The sequence below is a fragment of the Ursus arctos genome, unplaced genomic scaffold, assembly GCF_023065955.2.
Source record: "Ursus arctos isolate Adak ecotype North America unplaced genomic scaffold, UrsArc2.0 scaffold_9, whole genome shotgun sequence".
Classification (NCBI taxonomy): domain Eukaryota; kingdom Metazoa; phylum Chordata; class Mammalia; order Carnivora; family Ursidae; genus Ursus; species Ursus arctos.
In genome coordinates, this window is record NW_026623111.1 from 70,795,310 (window position 1) to 70,820,994 (window position 25,685).

The 25,685-nt window shown below is 34.8% G+C and overlaps 1 protein-coding gene and 1 pseudogene across 6 annotated transcripts in view; one reads left to right on the forward strand and one right to left on the reverse strand.

Annotated features, from left to right (window-relative positions):
* The window catches only part of CCSER1 (coiled-coil serine rich protein 1), a 1,292,599-nt gene that overhangs the window by 90,273 nt on the left and 1,176,641 nt on the right, over positions 1-25,685 (forward strand). For 3 of the 6 annotated variants that reach the window (XM_044388079.3, XM_048211978.2, XM_048211979.2), the window contains exon 2: positions 12,442-12,531. The exons of the other annotated variants lie outside the window; for them this stretch is intronic. The gene's annotated coding sequence lies outside the window, so the exon portion shown is untranslated. The remainder of the gene's footprint in view (positions 1-12,441; positions 12,532-25,685) is intronic. 6 annotated transcript variants of the gene reach the window in all.
* On the reverse strand, positions 2,614-2,804 carry LOC113263313 (small nucleolar RNA U3; annotated as a pseudogene).

Genomic DNA, 25,685 nt, shown 5'->3' on the forward strand with positions numbered 1-25,685 from the left:
ATCAGTCTGGTCAGGAGGTGGACACCATAGTAGGTCAAACAAGTTTAATATAAAAATTTCTTAAACTGTGACAACAGAAGAACTATGATAGCTAGGGAAACCTATGAGATACCCTACAGCTGAGGGAGTATACCAGGGAAGGACAAACTTGGAAAGGGTTAAGATCCTTTGAGAAAAGGTGTGATTCATCTCATTGGATACCAGAGAAGTTTATGGGTTTGGCCATGCTTCCAGAGGTGGTCCATGGTCTCTGGATAACCTGGTGGCAGGGAGAGCAGGTGGAACACCAGCAATTAAAGCTGTAGTTGAATGTCAGAGGGGTTGGGCCCCCCACTCCCAAGCCTGTTGTGGGACTGGAGGAGGTTCAGGTAGGAGAAACCCAGGCATACAGAGACAATTCCTTTCCTTTTCAGCGCTATTGGGAGTTTCCCTTGAAATGGGCCTCAGAAAGATTATTCCAGGCTGAGGCTGCAAGATTGGTGAGGAACTACATGATCTGGCCTCCACACGTGGCTGGAGCAGAGCCCCACTGAATATCTTCACAACTGCTCCCAAACTGCTGATCCGCCTGGAGATAGAAATCATGGGACAGACCCTTTGTTCAGTATCCCTCCAGCGTTCTCTATCGGGGAAGTGCAACATCCGGCTCATTGTAAAGGAGAAATGCTTAAAGGAAACCCATCTATGATCACAAAGCATGTATTTATTGAAGGGTGCATTTGGAGCTGGGAAGCAGTTAAAATCCTTAACTGGCACACATTGCCTCACATTTGGATGCTAATTGTAGCTAATGTTACAGCAAAACTTACAATTCCTGTTGCCTTGAGAATATCATGTTGTTTGCAGGTGCCCTACTTTTAGCCCTTTGTACTTGTCTCTCCTGATTAGTTGCATTGTCCTTGCTTTCAATAGCGGAGTTTAGGACTATGCTAATTTTTCACTGTCTTTCATAGACACCACCTCTCGCTCTCTGCTGCAGGATGGGAAGCTTGTCTTTTTATGCCACTATGTGTATGCCCACATTCTTTAGATTAAGTGTTGAACAATCTCAGTGGAAGGAATTCATGGAGTGTCAATAAACTCTATTCTAATTAGAGCCATTTGGATCTGTTTTATAAGGAAGTGAGGAAACTGTTTACCCCTAGAGTCTGCACTAGAAATAGCACACAGTTCATTTGGCAAAGCTAAAGAGCAATATTGATTTTGAGGCACTGAGGAACATGCAAGTGCATAGATCAATTTGTTACTAGTCAGTCATTTTTTTTTCTTTGCTATTAGTACAACCATTATTGTGTTTTATGTGAAAAAAAAGTTATTAGTGACTGCTTCCTGGTGTTCTATAGATGCTATAATTTACATTCATATTCATATACATTCATAATCATATATCATTATCAACCATTATATACAGTGTATATATGCAAGAGATAGTTATACAGGTGTACAGGTGTCAAATATAGTGCTTGAAAAGATATATACTAATTAATAATTCCTGGAAAAAACTGGTTTATTATGTACCAAGTCAAAGCAATGTGCTAAGTCACTTACAATATTTATGTCTGTTGTTGCTTTAATGTGGGAATTACCATTGGCAAGCAAATTTTTCTACCACCTAGGCCATAGAACAGTTTTGTTATAAATGTTTTATTCTTTCTTATGTGAAAGGGGGAAAAAAACTTCAATGGAAAGACTATAATTGCTTTGGCAATTTGCTTTAGATTTATAATCTTTGCTCAGGTACTCCCCTCCCCTCCCCTCTTTAGGTAAAAGAAAGAAGGAGAGGGTGGGTATCTTATTATACATGTTTAAAAAATTCCAACATGAATAAATGCAACAGATAAATTGCTTGCAATTACATTTTTAAAAGAGTGTTGCGGGAACATGAGAATTGAGAAACTAATACTTAAGTACAAATAGTTTATTTGTAGTGTGGAAAATAGGTGATGTTATAAAAGCCATTATGATCCACATTTATAAAATAAGTAATGGAATGATTATAGGACAAGAAATATGCCTTGGCATGAAATGCTTTTCTAAAATCTTCTAACATCGAGGTAAAATCTACTCACCCTGAATTTAGTGTATGATAATAAGGTCTATGAATGAATTCATCTCCATCTACCATGAATATAACAAAGCATTACATATTGTAGTGGATGTAGGATTATCCTCAGAGATTATTCCCAACTTTAATGAACTTAAAATCTGTAGCTTTTTAACTGTAGATATTTTGTTTGCTTTGGCTGCAGTAGTAAGAAATGTACAAAATAATTGAGCCAAAAATGTGTAACTTATTTAGAACGAAAAGATGAAAGGATGGACAAGAACATGGGACTAATAAATAATATGGTAGGTTTTCAATTAACAGATGTTCACAAAATGCATGATTTCCATGGTTCTGTAAAAATTAAGCTTTTTGAAAGCAGTAAGTTATTTTTTCCCCCATTGGTTATAAAGGGTATCAAGTAATTATAGATAGCATTTATTGAGCATACTCTAAGTACAACCAATATATACAGAATGGTCTTTGTCCTTTTACTTGTCCTCTAAGATACGCATTATTCAGGGTTTCTTAGTTTTATTTTATTTTTACTTTTTTAAATTATTAGAGAAACCACTCAGATGCTATCCCTTCCCTCTAACTCCCCCTGAGGAGGAGAAGAACGATCATCAAGGACAAAGGGCAGCCGCAAAACCAACACCCAGAGTCAGCTTCACACTCAGGAAGGGATACTGCGTCTCCTCCTTGTGGACGGACTTCTTAGTTTTAAATGGAAGTTCAGACACAACAGGGACTTGGACATTGTCACACAGCCGAAAGTCATGAACAGAAATACAAATGCCAGATTGTACATCCCCAAAACCTAGGTTCTTTCCACTATACAGTGTGACTTCTAAAAGTTAAAAAATAATTAAAGCATTGGTTCTTTAGATGTTAAGAACATAATAATTTTACTAACTTCTGTGTTAAAGACTGAAGACCCAGGGCATCTGGGTGGGTCAGCCAGTTAAGGGTCCAGCTCTTGATTTCAGCTCAGGTCATGATCCTGAGACTGAGTTCTGCGTGGAGCCCTGTGTCGAGCCTCATGTCGAGCTCCATACTCAGGAATCTGCTTCTCTTCCTCTCCCTCTGCTCCTCCCCTGCTCGTGGTCTCTTTCTCTCTCTCTCAAATAAATAAACAAACAAACAAACAAATAAATAAATAAATCTTTTTAAAAAAATGAATACTCAGTTGGTAATTCCTATTAGATCTGTAATCTCTCAATTTATACTTCTCTTAAAGTATAAATATAGATGAAATATGAGTCAGAAAGGCAAATATGTCATAATTTTAAAAAATAATTTATTTCCTACAGTGGAGAATTTTCTTTTTGCTATTAAGGCTTTTGCTGGTATTTTCATGTTTCCCTCTTGGCTCACATAACAAAAATTAACTGTGCCTTTCATCTTTGTGGCTTATTTATAGATTCTTATTTCTCCAGCATTACTTCTTAAGTAGTACAGTAATGAAAATAATTATCACAGTAGTGAATTATTAGATGTCCTTTTTGTTTTCTATAATCTCATTATACCAACAAATATATTAAATATTTTCAGGTCTATCTCTTACCTTTCCTATTAGAAAGTAAGCTTCTTAAATGTTTTGTCACCATTTTCTCTTAATGAGTATATTGTGACAATATACGTATTTTACAGATTTAGAATACGCCATATTACATTTTGATTAGTAAAAGCCTTCATAAATGGTTCAGCATTAGAAAAATTCATCAAATTTTTTGCAGTGAGGTAGTGTGATACCCTTGGGCAGAGGTCAAATGCTTTGTCAGAAAGATCCAGAAACAAGTTTAAGTTCTAAAAATTGCCTAGAAATGTGAGTAGAGGTATCATGACCAAGTGAATAGAGAATGAGCTTTTGAGTCATCCAACCTGGCTTGAATTCCAGCTCTATCATTAGCTCTATGAATGTAGCCAAGTTGAGTAATCTCACTAAGCCATGTGTCTTCAGCTACAAAATAAAAGCAATAGCATCTCTCATGTAAGATTTTTGTGACGATTAACTAGAATAATAAATGAAAAAGTATCTGTCACAAAGAAGATGCTCAACAAATGTTCCTACTTTTATTTTTAAATACCAAAGTCTATTTGATGCAGATTATTTGATGTAAGTGAAAATTATTAATATTCTGATTCTTGTGGGGAGAATATCAAGGGGATTTTAAATATTACAAAAGGACTACTGATTCCCTTGTTTGACTCTTTAAAACTCTGGATAGCATTGTTAAGACATTTTAAATTTTGCCTTTAGGGTAAATATGTATGCAATGACTTCATTCTTGAGTAAATTTAGACTGATATTGCTCTTGGCTCTTCCATGATGTAGTTAATCTGCTCATCTGGAAGAGTTAAGCTGGTGGCTGACCCTTTCTCTAAACTAAAGAGTGTGTTGGAATCTTTAATCTTTTCTTTTTAACTTCCTCCTCAGAAGTCAGAGTTCAAGAAAAAGACATTCTTGGTAGGTTGTGTTTATTACATGCTCTTGTAACAGCCCACTGTTGGTTGAGAATTAACCATAGCATTTTATCTGTATGTATTGTAAAAATCAGAGCAATTGTGCAAAAAATGAGCATTGTACATTAAGGTAACATTTGTGTTACGTTTCCAAGTGATTAGATCCATCCATATGTGAAGAATTTTTAGTTGAAATAGTTGTTTAGGGATACTGATTTTGACCTTATTGCTGAATTCCTTCGGGCCAGTTTCATAATACACTCTCCTTCTGGTATTTGTAAAATGGTATTTGTAAAACGGTCCATGGCAATGATGATGTTCAGCTTTGAAATGCTGGGCTTATCTATCTAATTAAGATATCCTAGAACACATAAAATATTGTAACCACGAGGACTCTAGTAGCCTAGGAAAATTGGACAGAATAAGCAGCTTTCCTTTTTTCTCCTTAGGGAATAAATATAAGTAGAAATGATAGAGAAGATAATTAATACTGTTTTCTAAATATTTAGTTATCTTGAAATAGTTACCCTTCTCACATGAGCTGGCATTACAGTTCACTAGGATTACAAACCAGTTGATCAGCTGACATCCTGTGGCTGATTGTGGATTGGTAGGGGAATGAAAAAAAAAAAAAAACCTTTATTAAGCATTGGCAATTTTACAGTTGCATTTCATACATAACCATTTTGATTTTCAACACTTTTGTGCTTAAAAATCGTGTATGTTTATGTATCTTCATTTTGCACATGAGGAAATTAAGGCTCACACAAGTCAAACTTGTTTTTCCAGATCACACAGTTTAAAATTGGCAAATGGAATTTCAACCCAGTTTAGTCTGATTCCAAGTCCTAATCTTCATTGCCATGTGCTTTTGTTTCTGTACTTCATTCTAATTTTAAGTGCCTTGCTGACTGATATACAAATGAATATGTTTGCCTCTTGTTTTCAGTAAAAATTCATTAATTCCGGGAATATTTATTGAGTTTCTGCTGATGCTTAGTATTCTAGTCTCAGGGGTACATCAGTGAACAAGATGGACACAATCCCTGCTTTCATGAAGCTTATTTTCAGTTTGGAAAGACATGAATAATCAATTGGGAAAATGGGATAAAAATAGCAGGTAGTGATAAGGATTACGCAGAAAGTTAAAATGAGGTAATGTGATTGAGAGAGACAAAGCAGCCTCTTTGGTTTGGACCGTTAGGCAAGGTTTCCCTATGGAGGTTAGATTTTAAACTGCAGTTTTATTGGCCAAAAGAGTCAGTCACATTACAACTTCAAGTTGGGGAGGAGATTGCTAACCTAGGCAAAGGATGTTAGTGTTCCTAACAGTAGTAGCAGAGTGGTAGGTAATGAGGTTAGAAGTCGAGCCTGGGTCAGATTATGTAAGAGGGATAAAATTATGTGCAGCTAGAAGCCATTATATGGAATCAGTCAGAAGGTGGATATGAAGGTAACTCTTGTAGCTCTGTGGAGTACGTATTGTGGAGGTAAGAATGGAAGCAGCAGTCCCAGAGAGGCGAGGTGTGCTATTGCCAAGTCAGAGGTGAAACCATGTAGCTTTCTCTGCAATGGGTAAGATGTGGATGGTGAATGAAAACAGGAATCCTGGATTGCTCCTTGACTTTTGTTGAGTATGCTGGTGGATGATGATGCAATTTATTGAGAAGGAGGAACAGGAGGTAGAACAGATTTGATGGTGGGAGTGAGAAATTCAGGGTCTTGTTAGAGCCAAGTTAAGTTTAAATATTAGTTTGAACTATGTGAAATTGCTTGTATTCAATTTTTGACCATTAAAAATGGTAATTTCATATACAGTGTAATACAATGTACAATGTAGTACAATGTAATACCTATTAGACATCCTTATGGAGATAAAAAATAAGCCATTGGCACGAGTAAGTCTGAAGTACTGGAAGCATTCTGGGATGAATACATAGATTTGAGTGTTATCACCATGGGCCCTGATGAGATTAACAAAAGGAGTGCATAGATAAGCAAAGAACAGAATTCAGAGTGATCCAAAGTGGAGCCGAGATGAATTGTATGGGTTGGCAAGATGAGGAAAATTACTAATGAGCTCATTTTCTTTGTCTCTTTGCTGTTATCTGACCCTTGCTACTTGTGAGTATTTCTATTGGAATTTGAATGTGAGACCTAACATTTTATCTGCTTGCATAGTTTGCATTCTATAGGTTAAGTGAGCTTTGGGCTAGTCTGAAGGGTTTTTTGTTTTGTTTTGTTTTGTTTTTTTTTAATTTTAAAATAAGACCCATATGTGGTAGAATAGAGTCTGAGGGATAGACAGATGGCGGAGCTGATAAATAGAACTTTCATAGCCAACATGGCTCTCTGTTGCTCTTTTATTTTTTTTTTGCCAAGAGTATAGCTTTCCAACTTGTTCACAACATGCATGTATATACACACACACGTACAATCACCAAAAACTTGGATTTAGGATTCAATAAAACTTTTGATTTTTCCCTACCAAACAAATAGTGTATTTTGGGGAATTTTAAAAAAGTTTCTATGTATTAATCAGGATTAGAAACTAAAAGAACATACTGGATATGTATAAAATGGGAAACATTTTTATGAGCTGATAGGTTGGATTTCCATATAAATGTTTGAACTGTGTAATACCAGATTTAGTTATCAAAATTAGTATGTACCTTAAACATTGGGCAAGAAAGTGCTATCAAATCCTGAAGTAGTAGAGTTGAGGACACGTAAAGGGGAATTTGTAGTTGTGGATATGTACTGGTTACTATCTGAATAATAATTCACAATAATCTTAGGAAAAGTATGGATGGAAAATGTAACTTTGGAAAAGTATTGAAGAAAACCTTGCAGTGAGAATTGGAGTGCTCTGAGTACTGAAGTGACCAATACTTTTCACACCATCAGATTTTATTTTAAAGAATTTATTTTTAAGTAATCGCTACTCCCAACGTGGGGCTCGAACTTACAAGCTTGAGATCAAGAGTCACATGCTCTACCAACTGAGCCCCCAGGTGCCCCATCAGATTTTATCTTAAAGTGTGATTTAAAAACTAACATATAAACTAACTCTGTTGTAAAAATGGGATTTTAGTCTGAAAAGTAACTGAAAAAATATATAGTGAATTTAAAATTGGCATTACTACTACTTAGATTTGTGGTGGATTTTGAAAACATCTATTTTTATACCAAGAAGAGAATAAAAGTGACCTTAGCATAGTATAAATCTAGACTAGATAAACATGTATAAATAGGAATATATAATAAGTATATTACATATTTATAGGGAGATATCTGGGATACTAAATTGATCGTACAGTTATTTTCATATATATTTTTTATTTTCATATGTATTTCGTATCTATATGAAATGTTTGCTCCTTCTTTCATTTTGAAGCCATCTGGTTTTTATTTATGTTTTACTTACTTTAAAGGAAAGCGTACTTGATCTGATTTTTAGAATAAAGCAGTTTCTTATCATGTATTGGAGGCTATCGTTTACTATAAAATTTCTAATATTGTCAACATAGCTTTGCAGGCAAAAAAACCACATATATAATACAGAAACAAACTTAAGATTATTTTGGTTGTCTACATTTGCCGAATAAAATGCTGACAGGAGTTATATATTATAACTTAGTTTGAAAAATTTGGACAAATATATTTAGTTGTTTCATGATGATTTGATGTATAGGTTTCAGAGTTCTTCCATCCGTGAAAAATATGGTAAGTTGGGGATTGGACTTTAGAAACAGGTAAGTTGGGGATTGGACTTTAGAAACAGGCATGTATAACACTGGCAGAAAGACCTTATCTCTTGTATACCTTCATGTTCTTAGGGTCTGACACATAATAGACCAGTAAATGTGTATCAAATGAATGTATTAAATTACAAGGGTTAAATATGAAAATCTGGACTTTAATAAACAATTATTGTGGTAGCTTTATATGTGGATTTTCATCTCACTTGCCTAATCCTTGCTTCCTGCTTCCTCACTGCGTTTTGCCTTGCTGGTTCTGCACTCCAGATTGTACTTCAGAATCATGACACAATTGATAATTTACTGATCAGTAAGCAGAGAGCCTGAAAACCTTAGGCTCTTATATACTTAGTATATAAGTATATATACTTATATAATGGAATATTGCACACCCATAAAAAGGATGAGATTGTGCCATTTGCAACAACATGGATAGACCTAGAGGGTGTTACGCTCAATAAAATAAGTCAAACTGAGAAAGGCAAAAGCCATATAATTTCACTTATGTGGAATCTAAAAAAAGAAATGAATAAACAGAAGGCAGAATCAGACCTATAAATATGGAGAACAAAATGATGGTTGCCAAGGGGGGAGGAGTGGGGGATGGGCAAAATGGGTGAAAGGGAGTGAGAAATACAGTCTTCCAATTATGGAATAAATAAGACACCAGAATAAAAATACTACATAAAGAATATAGTCAATGACACTGTAATAGTCTTCTATGGTGACAGATGCTGTGAGCATGGCATAATGTATAAACTTGTTGAATCTCTATGTTCTGAAACTAATATAACATTGTGTATCAACTATGCTCAAATAAAAAAAAATTAAAAAAACTTAGGCACTGAACACTAATCTTCTGCTGAGGTCCTTACTTACTCTTGGGTGTGTGTTGCTGTTAAATACGCAGTGACTCTCAAGTCCCACTCTCCTCCTGCATCTTATATTCTACCTGAATCTGGCTGAGAGTAGATTCATATTAACTCTTTCTTTACCATTGTCTGACTTGTGGAATTTTAAATCCCTCGTTTCTTTTATCCTGAACTTCTGACTGTGGTGGCAAGTGTCTATAACTATAGAAAAATAAAAGCATTATTCTATAGCAAAGATACAGTGTACTTTTAAAAATTCCTCATAATAATATAGTCTGTATTCCAGAGCTAGTCACATAACCTATCAGGGGAATTTGAGAGACAGAGGAAAGCATAGTGTAACAATTTACCCTTCTTACTTGTCATGCTCAATAAGGAAAACACACCACGAATAGATGTGTGTGTGTGTGTGTGTGTGTGTGTGTATTCCTAGACTTTTCTAGGTGCAAGATCATGTCATCTGCAAATAGAGGTAAATTTACTTCTTTTACAATCCGGATGCTTCTTGTTGTTTTTGTTGTTTAGTTTTTTTATTTTTATTTTTGCCTCCTTGTTCTAGCTAGAATCTCCAGTATAATGTTGAATAAATATGGTGAGAGTGGACATCCCTATTTGTTCCTAACTTTAGAGGGAAAGCATTGAGGCTTTCACCACTAAGTACAATGATAACAATGGTTTTTTTTTTTTTTTTTTTGAACATGTCATTTATCAGATTGAGGAAGTTTCCTTCTATTTTTGCTTTATTGAGAGTTTTTATCATGAAAGTTTTTGGGATTTGTCACATGTTTTTGGGCATCTCTAAGATAATTGTGTAATTTTGTTCTAAATTCTATTGATAAGGTGTATTACGTTGGTTTTTGAATGTTAAATGTGCCTTGCGTTCATGGAAAAAATTTCATTTTATTATGGATTTTTTTCTTGTGACCTATTTTTTGACAGGATTTTGTTGAGGATTTTGCATATAAATTTACAAGAGTTATTTGTCTTTAGTTTTCTTTTCCATCCCATTATCTAGTTTTGGTATCAGGTATACTGTTTTGGTGTTGGTGTTCTATTTATCTGGAATAGGACATACTATGGGAATATATGCAGGCCTTAGGAATTGACCTTACAGAATGAATTGAGAAGCATTACTCCTAATTTTTGGAACTTTATGAAGAATTAATACCTTTTATAAATATTTGGTAGAATTCAGCAGTGGAACCATCTGGCAATAGTGTTTTATTTGTTGGAAGTTTTAAAATTGCTAGGTAATTATCTGTATTTATTGTAGGTCTATTCAGAGTGTCTGTTTATTCTTGAGTCGATTTTGGTAGTTTGCATCTTTTAGAATCTGTCCATTTCATATGAATTTTCCAGTTTGTTGGCATACAGTTCATAGTATTCCTTACGATTCTTTTCATTTCTGTAAGGTTGGTTGGATGGTCTCTCATTTTTTATTTTAATAATTTTAGTCTTTCTTCTTTTTTCTGGGTTAGCCTTGCTGAGGGTTTATCATTGTCTATTTTGTTGATTTTCTGCACTGTTTTCCTGTTCTTTATTTCAGTAATCTGTATACTGATCTTTATTATTTCCTTCATTCTGCTTGCTTTAGATTTCATTTGTCTTTCCTTTGCCACTGTCTTCAGGTGAAAGATGATGCTATTGATTTGATTATTTCTTCTTTTTTAATGTAAGTGTTTACAGATATAATCATCTCTTAATTAGTTGCTTACACTCTATCTTAATAAGTTTTGTTTTCTCTTCATCTCAAAGCATTTTCTAACCTTCCTTCCTTCCTTCCTTCCTCCCTCCCTCCCTCCCTTCCTCCCTCCCTCCCTCCCTCCCTTCCTCCCTCCCCCCCCCCTCCCTCCCTCCCTTCCTGCAGCCATAAGTTATTTAGGAATGTTACTTACATTCTATCTATTTGTGAATTTTCCAAATTTCCTTTTGTTATTAATTCCTAAATTCATTTCTTTGTGGTTGGAGAACCTACTTCGTATGATTTAAGTTGGTCAATTGTTCAATGACTCTCTTTACTTCTAGTAACATGATTTTTTTTACATTTCAGCAGTATATTTTCTCTGATATTAATGTAACTATTTTTCCTTTCCTGCATTGCTGTTTGTATGGCATATTTTTACTTCCATTCTGTTTGTATCTTTGAATCTAAAGTGTGTCTCCCATTGATAGCATATTTTTGATATTATTGCTGTTTTTATCCAGTCTAACAATCTTTTTGATTGAATTGTTTAATACATTAATATCTAATTTTATTGTTGATATGGTTGGATTTGTGGCTGCCACTTAACTTTTTGTTTTATAGGCACACAAACTAATATATATTAGTTATTTTCTTAGTGGTTGTTCTTGGATTTACAGTATACATAATTTATTAGAATCGACCTCAGATTTACTCTAACTTAATTCCAGTGAGTTATAGAAATGTTACTCCTATGTAGCTCCACTTTTGATACATTATTGTTTGTGTATGAGAGAGGGAGAGAGAGACAGGGACGGGGCGAGACAGAGAAACAGTCTCTGTTACAAACCAGACAAGACATTATTGTAATTATTAATTTAGATAATTTATGTCTTTAAGGAAGCTATAAGAATAAAGGACAGCAAGTATATGTTTATAGAGTTTTGTTATGCTAATAACCTTTTTCATTATGGTTGTACTTCTCTTCATTTCTTCCTGTGGATTCACTTTACCATCTGGTGTCGTTTTCTCCCGCTTTCTTGTGCTCTTATAAATATATTACATTTCTGCATGTTACAGGCCCAACAATATAATTATACATACTATTTTACATAATTACTTTAAAATCAGTTAAGAGAAGAAAAGAGAAGATGTAATTATATTGTCTTTTATAATTTAATGATGATTACCATTACTAACACATTTTGTTTTTTGGTGTGGGTTCAAATTACTGTTGGGTGTCACTCGCTTTCAGTCTTAAGAACTTGCTTTAGTATTTCTTGGAAGGCAGGTATGTTTGCAATAAATTCAGTTTTTATTGATCTGGAAATATCTTTATTTGTCTTTATTTTTTAAAGATTATTTTGCTGAATATGATTCTTGACTGGCATTTTTTCCTTTCAACTCTTTGAATATATCATCACACTGCCTTGTATTTTCCATTGTTTTTGATGAAAAATGTACCATAACAGGTGTTACTCTTATTGGGGTTCCCTTGTATTGACAAATTGTTTTCCTCTTGCTGCTTTCAAGTTATTCTTGTGCTGATTGTGGTTGTTTGCTTGTTTGCTTAGGGATTTTGGTTGACTATCTTAATAAATTCCGTTTCCTCCCCAGTGCGCAACCTCTGGTGTTGTTCTTCAGGGACGCAGCCTTGGACACGTGCGCCGTCACTCTGATCTCATTTTTCCCTCAACCACTCAAGAGGTAACAGTGGCTTTAGTCAGTCTCGTTTTCACTGTCTCTTATTCTGATTTTTCTGCTAAATTTGTAGCTGTTCCGTCTGCTATCATCCCCAGCCATTGGCCTATATTAATTACCAGCTGATTGTCTCTTGTTTTCAACAACACTTGGGGACATAGATTGCTGTATAGTTGGATCCAATTAAATTTGGGCCCTTTTGCAAAGGCATTCTTTGACATCAGGCTTTAAGACTTATTACTACCCTAGGAATACTCTGATCCTTCTTGCTTTCATGGAGCTACCAGTCTGCTTTTAATTTCTTACCATAAAATCTTTATTCTTTTCAACATTGTTCTTAGACTTGTAATACCCATGTTCTGTCCCAAATAAAGTCAGTCCCCTTAAGGAGACTTCTGGAGTCTTCTGTTCTTAGGGCTTGCCTATCTCCTCTGGGAAGAACCCCTTGAACAAGTGTTCCGGAATTGGGGATGGAGATGGTGGCTTACTTCTCTAGGAGGGACACCCTTGCTCTAATAAGTAGGGAACTTGGCAGGGATGGTAGCCTTAGTTCTTATCTTGATTCTTGATCTTGAACCTGTACCCTAGGGGCTTGATTATGCAGGAGTGCTCAGGGCCCAGTATCACCATCCAACCATGCGTAGGGTAGTCTTCTACCCTATGTTCTTGCTTGTAATAGAGCTTTTGCAACATAGAGTCGGGCAAGGTGAGCAATGCTAGTGAGCTTCTTCTCCTAGGGAGAAATGATAGTTCTAGACTAGGATCTGGGGGAGAAAGAGTCCTGTGTTCTTGACCACATGTGCCTGTAATAGAGCTTCCACCGGCGGTCAGTAAGTGGGTGGCTCAATGCCATAGACTCTCACTGTTTTTATTGAGATTTATTAGGTTTAGTTGAATAAGTGTTTCTCATGTTGCATGTCCTTAGAACAATTTCCTGATATTTTAAGTGGGCGCTTTAGGTAATTTTTACCTGTTATGATTGTTTCACTGAGAGAGGGTCCATAGAGTTCTTTATACCCCCATTTCGGAGGTACTCTCTTATTTTAGAAATAAGGAATCCCAAAATAGTTATTTTAAGTGGATTCTCTCTGTATTGTTCTTAACATTTACTTTCATTTGCAAAAATTTGTATATGTTTATAAAAAGATATATATATATATATATCCCTTTACATGAACATATTTTTTCTACCTGTATTTATTCTGCGTCTACCAGTAAATGCCCTCTTTTTCAGTGAAACGGTAGATTTTTTTCGAAGCATACATCCAGGAAAATTTATTCCAGTGCTTTTCATTAGCAGATAACAATAGTTTAATAAACACTATCTTCCAGTCCTTTTGGAATTACCACCAGAATTCCAGTTTATTAATTTACAAAGAAATTTGTAACGATTACATGGAACTATTTGAATCAGGATGATCATTATATATTTTTCTTGTTAGAGAGATCTACATAGGAAGCAACATCACAATTAGAAGGTTACTTGGTAACCATGAAATCTGAACAATAGTTCATCTTTCATAATTGGAAAGATTCATAGTATCAGTCTGTATCGTCATGCCTATCTTTTAAAATCTTTACCCTCTCTTCTCTATAGTCAATAAATATGAATCAGTTTATAGGAATATAAACTATAAAAATTAGGGCATCTCAAACAAACATAAGGACAGTAATTTTAAAAATTTAGTGTACAAATCAACAATGGTGAATACAAAATTTTGACATTTATGGAATATTTTGCAACCTCAGCATTTGGACTTTCTAACAATTTCTGACCTCTATTTCTAGAATAAGCTTTATAGAATCTACTGATTACAGACTTTATGCCCAGACTTTAAATGCAATATATTATACTGAAATTATAACTACTGGCAATCATGTAAGGAAAAGTAAAAGAGCACAATTTAAGCAAGAGAAATTTTTAGAAAATAGATCACCAATAGCAAGGGTACAAGTATGATAATATCTAACATTTGTTTTCTGTGTTTCAGATAGTGTTCATTTTACTTGTGTGATGTCATCCAGTTGTGACAATAGCTAGGAATTTGTTGTTTATTTTTTGTTTATAGAAGAGGAGCCTGAAACTCTGGATATGTATGTAACTTATCTAAGTTTGTACAGCTAAATGATGATGAAAATGTGGCATTCACCCTGACAGACTAACTCCAGAGTTCTTATTCTTTACTCTGCCACGTTGCATCCAAGAGTTTGTAAAGATTTTTTCTTCATCTTTGGTAGTTTATTTCCTTGGGTTTCACAGATTTGAAAAACATGTTTATTGATCCACCTGGAGTTCCCCTGTTCTTTTAACTTAGTGTCTACTTAGAATTCTGGAGGAACCATTCTTGTAGTCATAGAAATTTCAGCCATATTTTGTGACCTGGCCCATTCTGTCTATTGCAAAAATACATAATGTACAAGATAGTTAAGGTGAAGAAGGATATATATGTCAGAGCCAAAGCATAGTGTGAGAGGCATTATTCTAATGCCTTATGCATGTTATCTCATTTAATCCACGGTAAAAATCTGTAGGGTGTGCATTGTTGTCTCCAGCTTTACAGATAAACATTAGAGTCAGAGAGGCTAACCAATGTGCTTTTTGTTGCACAGGATATAAGTATTAGATATGAATTGTGCCCATTTGTTCTGAAGACATTGCTCTTTTCAGTAGTCCCTGTCATATCCTAAAATGTTCACTGACTACTTGGCATTGTAGACTCTTTGAGTAAGCTGTCATCAGAGTGCTTCTCTGGAGGTAGTTACTATTAGCCATTTTACAGATGAGAAATCAAGAATCAAAAAAAAGTAGTCATAAGAAATAAGTTTACATGGGTCACCTTGAGATTGGCTATTATGGATTAATAAATGGTATAATCAGCCAAAATGTAGATCAGTAATAGTTTTACTTTATTGTTATAGAAAATGTGGTGGTTTTAATAGTAGATACAAAACTCACCTGAAAACTAATGATTTTTGCAAAGAAGAAAAATATAGCATAAAATATCAGTGTTCTGTGTCATAAAATGTAAGTTATCAATAATAGAGCATTGCTATTCATTATTAAATATTAGTTACCAAAATGAGTACTTAAAATTCTAAGAGAAAGACCCTGTACATTTTTTTTAAATTTGAAAACATGACACATAATGGGCATTCAATAAATGTTTATTAAGGAAGCAAACAAAATGTATTTTGGTATATTTAAAACTCAAATGAACAAAGCAGGAATTTGCATTGGTTATGGTGGTGGAAAAGAGATTCAAGCTGGACTAGGTAAACTATAGCTTCTATTAGTATGGCTTCTCCAGAGGAGCAGAATCAATGGGATAGATAGATAGATTGATAGATAGATCTAAAGAGATTATAGTTAAAACTGGAGGCCCACACCCATAGTATACTTTAAGCAAATTAAATATATAAAAATTTAGGGTAGATACATTTATGAAAATTTCATTAATTTTAAAATAAGAAATCCCAAAAGAATTCCCTCAAGTAGATTATACATTACTCTATGGAATTGGGTCATGTCATTGTGGAGGCTGCAAAATTCCAAGATCTGCAGTTGGCAAGCTGAAGACACAGGAGAGTTAAGTGGCATAAGTTCAGTCTGAGTCCGTGTCCGAAGGCAGGAGAAGATCGATGTTCAAGCTGAAAGACAGTTAGACAGAGAGAAAATTCTCCCTTACACAGCCTTTTATTCTCTTCAGGTCATTAATGGATTTGTTGAAGCCCACCAGATATCTGGGCAGCCTGTGGTTCAGTCAGGCTGACATATAATATTAACCATCACATTGATCAATTTTCCGTTAACTCCAATCATTTCCAAAAGGTGATCTTTAAGTTAAGGTTCTAGGTTAATGGTAAGATGATAAAGAGTTTGTAGCCAGCGAATATATTTTGGTGTTTATAAGATAATGACTCCAACACTTCAGTCTGTATTTGACAGCTGCTGATACAAGATCAGAGAAAAATAATTACTAATAAATGATTTATTCATTTAAAAATTTTATCAAAGTGAATACTTATGAAGGACTCAGAGAATTTTTGAGAAGTTTATGATTTCAAAAAATACAAAGTTTCTTATAGTTACATTCCTCAAAGGAAAACAGTCATAATGGTTTGATCCATTTCCTTCTAGTCTTTTTTCTGTATGAATAAAATTAATTACATGTACTGTGTTTGCTTGGGTCCCACAAGAAGCAGACAGCAAAATGGGACTAGATGTGCAAGATATTTGATGGAGGATAAAGCAGAGAGAGAGAGCAAGAATAGTCTTGGAGTCTTCAGACTACAGTGAAGATCTGACATCTGTGGGAGAAAGAGGGGAGGGAGAATTGGGTAGGAAGAACTTCAGACAGCAGAACTGTTGAGTCAGTCTCAGCCAGTCCTCGAGTGAAAGTTGTCCATATCAGGAATCCCATGTCTGATAAAGAATGGTCTGATTCTAGGAGCTCCCTGGTGCTTAGTCATTGGCTGGGAACAGACCACGGGAAGTGTAGCTTCAAGATGGACACTGTGATGGATCCCAAGGTGAGGCAGCTGAAGGCTATTAATCAATCATGTTTGTTACAGCTGGTTCTCTTGAAGGAAAGATTTGAATGGAGCACTTATATGGCTGCCCCATATAGGCATACTCTGTTTTACTCAATATAGTGTATATTTATATAATGTATTTCTGGCATTAGAAAATTTATTACGAAATACTTCCATAATCTTTCTAGATGCTAAATAGTATTCAGTTGTGTGTTTCCAGTGAGATTTATTCAGCCAGTCCAATATCTGAATTACTTGAGAAATATTTTATATCCACTATGTAAACTGATAGGGTATTATAATATTTTGTACTTGATTCACCAGATGCTTCTTAAATCATAGTAGAGTAGTCATATATTTTGTCATTAAACATTCTCAGACATACATATCCAGTGCATCTCTCCAATTTACAAGATACAGTGAAATCCTGACATGCCCAGATTAGTCTGTAATGCTGTAACAGAATCTTATTCCCTGAAATAGTTGTTAGTAGTTGTTTAAAGAAGAATCTATTGTCATATTCTTACTATGTGATTTATATATAGGTTTAATTTAATAGGCTAGAAATTATTGGAGGTGGTAACTTTTTTAGCTAGATGGAAATTTTCATTTTATTCTTTATATACATTTAACATACTAAAGATGTCTTAATACTTCTCTGTTGATACACTTATATAAAAGAATAGAATTATACTTGAGTATTTTTGAAGCAATAGGAAATTTCTGGTAATTACCAAGAACTCTTGAACAGATTTGCATGTAAGAAGCCTTTGCTTGGGGCCCTGTGTGGCTCAGTCCTATTAAGCATTTGTCTTTGGCTCAGGCTGATCTCAGGGTCCTGGGTTGAAGCCCCACATCGGGCTCTCCCTCTGCCTCCCTCACTGCTTACTTGTGCTCTCTCTCTCTCTCTGTGTCAAATAAATAAATACATTTTCTTTTAAAGAAGCCTTTGTTGGGTCACCTGGGTGGCTCAGTTGGTTAAGTGACTGCCTTTGGCTTGGGTCATGATCCTGGAGTCGCATGATCCAGTCCTGTATTGGGCTTCCTGCTCAGTGAGGAGTCTGCTTCTCCCATTGACTCTCTCCCCTCTAATGCTCTCTCTCACTCTCTCTCTCTCTCAAATAAATAATTCTTCTTAAAGAAGCCTTTGTTTAAAGAAATTTTTGTAATTTTAGTGTGATTTGTGTCCCTGGGTCTTTAATTACATGGATGGGATAAGACAAACTCTTAGGAATTTCCAAACTATAGATTCATGATTTCTTTGTTTTTGTATGAATTTCTTGCCTTGGAATAAGCAAGAGTAAATAAAAAGGCCTTCAGGTGCTAATATCTTGGTATGCCAACAAAAGGAAAAGGGGACTAAGGTAGTTGAAACAGAGCAATCAAGGGGAGGGGGGTAACCCGCTATAAGAACAAAGAGGTAGGACTTTGTTGAATGTATATAACTTACTTGGGTTTAAATCTATAATGGTAAGTCTTTCCAAGACTTTAAGTGAAGGGATGATAAAAATAATTAAAAGCAACCAACAACAAAAAACCCAGTCCTAAATATTCAGAAGAGATTGTGGAGGGATGAAAGCAGAGTCCAGTTGTAGACTTGAGTGGCTTGGCAAGAGATGATAGTTAGAAAGGGTTTGGCCATAAGCTGCAAGATTGTTTCATGGGAAAATGAGGTATTCTAATGCTATTAGAATAGCATTCTTCTTGTAAATTCTTCTTGTAAATTCACTAGAATGTATCACTTTAAGGAAACATTTAATGTTATAACTGGTTCTAGTATGGGTGGTTGATTCAGAAAACAAAACAAAACAAATGAAACCCCAAGGGAAAAAAAAAATCCAAAATGGAGACCCAGTAATTCATAGTAAATACTTTGGGGGGAAAAAAGTTTACAAATTTGTTTGAAAAAAAGTAAAATAAAATAAAAAGTTATTTTAGGTGATAATTGCAATGATGGCTTCAGTATTAGGAATGAGTAAAGAATGATCCATTGTTGATTTGGGGAAGAAATTTTGCAGACATAAAGATATAATAGAATTATCTTGATGAAGTCCCAAAAGTTCATTTTTGCTTTTGTTTCCCTTGCCTTTGAAGATGTGTCATGAAAGAAGTTGCTGTGGCCAATGATGAAGAGGTTACTGCCTATGTTCTCCTGTAGGATTTTGATGGATTTCTGTTTCATATTGAGGTCTTTCATTCATTTAGAGTTTATCTTTGTGTGTGGTATAATAGAATGGCCGAGTTTCATTCTTCTGTATATAGCTGTCCAATTTTCCCAGCGCCATTTATTGAAGAGACTGTCTTTTTTCCATTGAGTATTTTTTTCCTGATTTGTCAAAGATTAGTTGACCATAGAGTTGAGGGTCCATATCTGGGCTCTCTATTCTATTCATAGATCTATTCCATTGATCTATGTGTCTGTTTTTGTGCCTACCATGCTGTCTTGGTGATCACAGCTTTATAATATAGCTTGAAATCAGGCAACGTGATTACCCCAGCTTTAGTTTTCTTTTTCAACATTCCCTTGGCAATTCAGGGTCTTTTTCTGGTTCCATACAAATTTTAGGATTGTTTGTTCCAGTACTTTGAAAAATGGCATTGATATTTTGATTGGGGTAGCATTGAAAGTATAGATTGCTCTGGGGAGCATAGACATTTTAACAATGTTTATTCTTCCAATCCATGAGCATGGAATGTTTTTCCATCTTTCTGTGTCTTCTTCAATGTCTTTCATAAGTGTTCTGTACTTTCTGGAGTATAAATCCTTTACCTCTTTGGTTAGATTTATTCCTATGTATCTTATGGTTTTTGGTGCTATTGTAAATGGAATCGATTCTCTAATTTCTCTTTCTACAGTTACATTGTTAGGGTATAGAAAAACCACTGATTTCTGTGCATTGATTTTGTATCCTGCCACTTTGCTGAATTGCTGTATGAGTTCTAGTAATTTGGGGATGGAGTTTTTTAAGCTTCTGCACAGCAAAGGAAACAGTCAACAAAACTAAGAGGCAACCCACGGAATGGGAGAAGATATTTGCAAATGACATTACAGATAAAGGGCTGGTATCCAAGATCTATAAAGAACTTCTCAAACTCAACACCGAAAAAACAAATAATCAAGTCAAAAAATGGGCAGAAGACATGAACAGACACTTCTCCAAAGAAGACATACAAATGGCTAACAGACACATGAAAAAATGTTCAACATCATTAACCATCAGGGAAGTTCAAATCAAAACCACATTAAGATACCAACTTACACCAGTTAAAATGGCAAAAATTAACAAGGCAGGAAACAACAAGTGTTGGTGAGGATGTGGAGAAAGGGGAACCCTCTTACATTGTTGGTGGGAATGCAAGTTGGTACAGCCACTTTGGAAAACAATATGGAGGTTCCTCAAGATGTTAAAAATAGAGCTACCCTATGACCCAGCCATTGCACTACTGGGTATTTACCCCAAAGATACCAATGCAGTGAAAAGAAGGGTCACATGCACCCAATGTTCTTAGCAGCAATGTCCACAATAGCCAAACTGTAGAAGAAGCTGAGATGCCCTTCAACAGACGAATAGATAAAGGTGTGGTTCATATATACATGGAATATTACTTGGCCTTCAGAAAGGATGAATACCCACCATTTGCATCGACATGGATGGAACTTAGTGAAATAAGTCAAGCAGAGAAAGACAATTATCATATGGTTTCAACTCATATGTGGACCATAAGGAATAGCATAGAGACTTTAGGAGAAGGAAAGGAAAAATGAAGGGGGGAAAATCAGAGGGAGAGACGAACCATCAGAGACTATGGACTCTGGGAAACAAACCAAAGGTTTCAGAGGAGAGGGAGGTAGGGGAATGGGTTAGCCCCGTGATGGGTATTAAGGAGGGCATGTATTGCAATGAGCACTGGGTGTTATATGCAAATAATGAATCATGGAACACTACATCAAAAACTAATGAAGTACTGTATGGTGACTAAGGTAACATAATAAAAAAAGAGATAGAATTATGCAGCAGCTTTCACTTCATGCGTGACTTTTAGGGCACCATCATAAAGAGGATTTCTTGTAAAAATAAAATATTTGAGGGCTTCATCAGTTTTTTCAAGGGCATAATCTGTGCTACTCAAAAATGCTTTTCTGTTGCACAAAGTCTGTAACTATTCTTTTCAATTTGCTCTTCTTCTATAAGTTCTGATTTGTCAATATCTGTGTGTGTGTGTGTGTGTGTGTTGAGCAGTTTTCTATCTCACCTTCATCACTTTAGTGAAATTTTGCTGTTTTTGCACACTCTGCAATCTCATTGTGGAATTTATTGCATTTTTTTTGGCATTGTTTTTTTGTTTATTTACAATAAAAGTCTAACTCCTGGAAATGTTGACATGATTTCTGGGAAGTCACTAGTATTAACTGGGATGAGAAATTTTATTGACTATTGACTATTGATATTAGAAAAAATTAGTTTATCACATGGTGGGATCATTTTCATCATGTTGTATACCCCATACAAGGTCAACTAAAAAAATTAGAACAGGAATATCCTTAATATTCTAATACTTTCCTATTTACTGTAATACTTTCTGATTTACTATAATGCATTTTGTAATGTACATATATATGTATATACACACACACACTCGTTTATAAACTTTCCTTTTCTCTATCTGGTGTTAGTTAACAAATCTACTGCCCTATTAAATGTATATATAGCTGTCTAGCACTATTTATTATTACTTTTTCTTTGCTTCAGAGTTCTGGTGGTGTTCTGGATGATTGGGTATGCTGGAATATTTTGAAGTAATTGAACATTTCTACTTGTCTATCTAAGCATTTAATATTCCTCTGTGGAATATTAAGGTTATCTTGACCATTATTAATTGAAGGTTTTTCATTTTTTATCATCTTAGTTGGTATATTAATTTTGAATTTATTCCTTCACAAAAAGTCCTCCTAACAAATTCCGAATTACATTTTCCCACTAAACGTAACCCATTTTCTTTTTCTTTTTTTAAGATTTTATTTATTTATTTGACAGAGAGAGAGAGAGCACAAGCAGGGGAACAGTAAAGGGAGAGGGAGAAGCAGGTTCCCAGCTGAGCAGGGAGCCCGATGCGGGGCTCAATCCCAGGACCCTGGGATCATGACCTGAGGCAAAGGCAGATGCTTAACTATCTGAGCCACCCAGGTGCCCCAAATTTTCTTTTTCTGATATCTATTGATTATTCACCTTATTTTAAAGAAAGGATATAATTTTTCTTTCATCTCCATAAACTATAAGAATACCTTAAAAATAATGTCTAATAAAGAATATTATGTATTTCAGATAGCTTGTGTATTATAATCTTCATGTGAACAAATATACTTTTATAGGGTTTCTGTTGAGGAGGAAAGGACATGAACTACTTGTAATCTCTTACTTGACCATTTTTAAGTTCTTAAAATAATTATGCCCAAAATTGGTATAATTGATATATAGTAATTATACCAAAATAATTATACCTTCTTATATTGCCAGGGCAATATAATTAGTTTTATCTTTCAAACTTTATCCTGTTGAATGGATTTCAAGGTGGATATTGGCATAAAAATACATTGAGGAAAGGTTATTTTAACATTTAAATAATACATGTTTTATATATACATATATATATATGCATATCAAAGTTAGATGATAATCATAAGTAATCAGGTATTAAAAAAACTAATGTGATGGGTTTGTGGTAAATGTTTAAATTTCACCTGTATAAAATTAGGGTTGGTTAATAATTTTTTTTTAATATAATGATACAGAAATTGAAATGTGTTATTATTAGGTGGTTACATCAAATGATTTTAAAGACATTTTTGTTCATATTGCTGTATTTTAAAGAATGCTAGTGAGGTTATGTCTAGGGTTAGTTCCAAATCAAATGTATCTTTCTGAGTGTAGTGGGGAGAGGATATTTCATACTTAGTGCTGAGTCCAGCTATTTTACTCTATGAAATATTAATTACATGATTTTAAGGATAAGAATCTCTTTTATAGTTCTTCTGTGGGAGAAATAATTTGGTCATCATTGTATTTCATTTTCTTGATTGAATAGATACATAGAACAAAATGCACTGCCATCTTCTGACAATCACATTCTGAGGCTCTGATTAAATACTTGTATTGTAATCTTACAGTATTTTTAGCCTTTCAAATACAGATCTAGTTCTGCTGTAACCTTTAGATACTTTTCAACAGTGTACTTAACTTCATTGGCTGTTTAGCAGCCCTAGAAATGAGAATCCTGAGATTTTAACATTTAGCTTTACAATATTTCACTTCATACCCTAGTTATAAATATTTAAAACTGTAATCACCTGATAGAACGCAACTCTAATAAATGTAGTAATTATCATCATCATGGAACTGACAAAGACCACAATCATTCATTTTAAATCTCCAATATTTCAGGTTATGTGGTTCAGTATAAAAGTTTATTAAAAGAGCATTAACAATCAGTTCTTCCTCCCTCCCTCCCTTCATAATTGTTGTTAGAGAACTTAATGTTAATAATTGTCATTATAGAACTGAAATTGACTGTCATGACTTAGAGAATTCAGGAAATTATTTTCTCTACATTGTTTGTACATCATTGTTGATTTTAAGTGTGTATAATATTTTCATCTGTATATTCCCAAAACAGATTTTTTAATTGGGGTTCTTAATCTGATCAGACATTTTCCTCAAGATATTTTATTTTGAATTTTTTTTCTTTTTTTTTTTTTGAGAGAGAGAACATGAGTTGGGGGGAGGAGAAGGGGTAGAGGGAGAGGGGGAGAGAGAATCTTAAGCAGGCTTCATGCTGGGCATAGGGCTCCATCTCACGACCCTGAGATCATGACTTGAGCCGAAAAGAGTCAGACGGTTAACCAACTGAGTCACCCAGGTGCCCCTAGAAATTTTATTTAATAGTAATGAATTTTATGCTAACTCACAAAACAAATTTATGTGGTTAATATCACATAGCAACATCATTTATCAAATTGCATTATCTCCCAAACATATATATCTTTGCCTCTATTGAAAAACACAGTCTGAATTCAAGCTCAAAACATGAAGGAAATTCTCCCTATTCCACAGTTCAACTTAATAGGAATAGTGATTTCCTCTTATGCAATAAGTTAGAGCAGCAAAACTTCTAGGGACAAGAAATAGAGGGGAAGAAGGGAAGTAGGCATCTGTGCATCCTGACATTCTTTCAAGTTGTTGGGTCTTCTTTTTTTTTTTAAGATTTTATTTATTTATTTGACAGAAAGAGAGGGAACACAAGCAGGGGGAGTGGGAGAGAGAGAAGCAGGCTTCCCGCTGAGCAGGGAGCCCGACTCGGCTTGATGCCCGCCTTCTGGGAATATGACCTGAGCCAAAGGCAGACGCTTAATGACTGAGCCTCCCAGGTGCCCCAGGTTGTTGGGTCTTATCAACTGTGTTCTGATGGGAGCAGATAAAACAGCCCAGGGGTAAGAAAGCCCTCTCTTCATTTTTAAGTATGCAGATTAAAAACAGTTGTAGGGGGTTACTATTCATACATCTTTTTAAGACATTGAATCCAGTGAATCCAAGTCTTCAACATCATTTTGTATCCCAACTTCCTGCTATCCCTAGTTCTCACCCCATTTGACATTGAATGAGAATGTTTGTCTTGAAGTAGAGCTTTTTCAGAACTTCAGGGAATCATATTGAGGGATACGCATGAAACTTCTGTTTAGTTTCGTAGGTTCATGTCATCAGATATGGAAGTCATGGTGGAAAAAAAGAGAGAGAAAGAGAGAGAGAGAGAGAGAGAGAAACCACTAAGGATTTGTAGGGTACTGAACTTAAAAAAAAATAGTTCATTAAAGACATATTGAAAAATCATTTACATTCTGTGTATATGTTTTTGTATTACTTTATCATCGTCTTTGCTTAAACACATGCTATCACATCTCTTTTTGCTATTGAGGAAACTGACTTGACAAGGTAAAGTAGTGGAGGAAGGGAGGGGTTAATAAGCAAAGCACAGAGGATTTTTAAGAGAGTTAAAAAAATTGTGTGACACCATAATGATGGGTATGTGTCATTATGCATTTATCTAACCTCATAGAATTATAGACAACATTAAGAGTTTAGGACAAAAATGTGATTTGAACATCTTAAACCTAAGACCATATCTTTAGTAATTCAATAACATCCTAGCCCACAATTTACAATAATCTGACATTTTTTATTGATTATTATTGATTTTTTCTGTGTCTCTTCCATATTTGATGCTTTAGCAGAAAATATCTTAGAAATGTTTCTAATTCAAATTACACTGAGGAATTCTCTTTCACAGACAGAACTAAGAAAAAGGAGAAAGAGGAAAGAGTAAAAGCTGTTACTGAGAAAGAGAAGCGATAGGATATAAGTCAAGGAAGTGAAAATTTGATGTCTTTGGTGATTGGCAAATCATGTATTTAATCTCTTTAATGACCTTAGGGTTTTTTCATGAGAGAAAGTTTATACCCAGAAGAGTGCAGGTTAAGGTGGAACATAGCACACAGGCTGCCAATTTTTCCACCTTTGCCCACGTCACACATCATATTCTATTAGGGCACGTTTTCCTGTTGAGCATGGATAGAC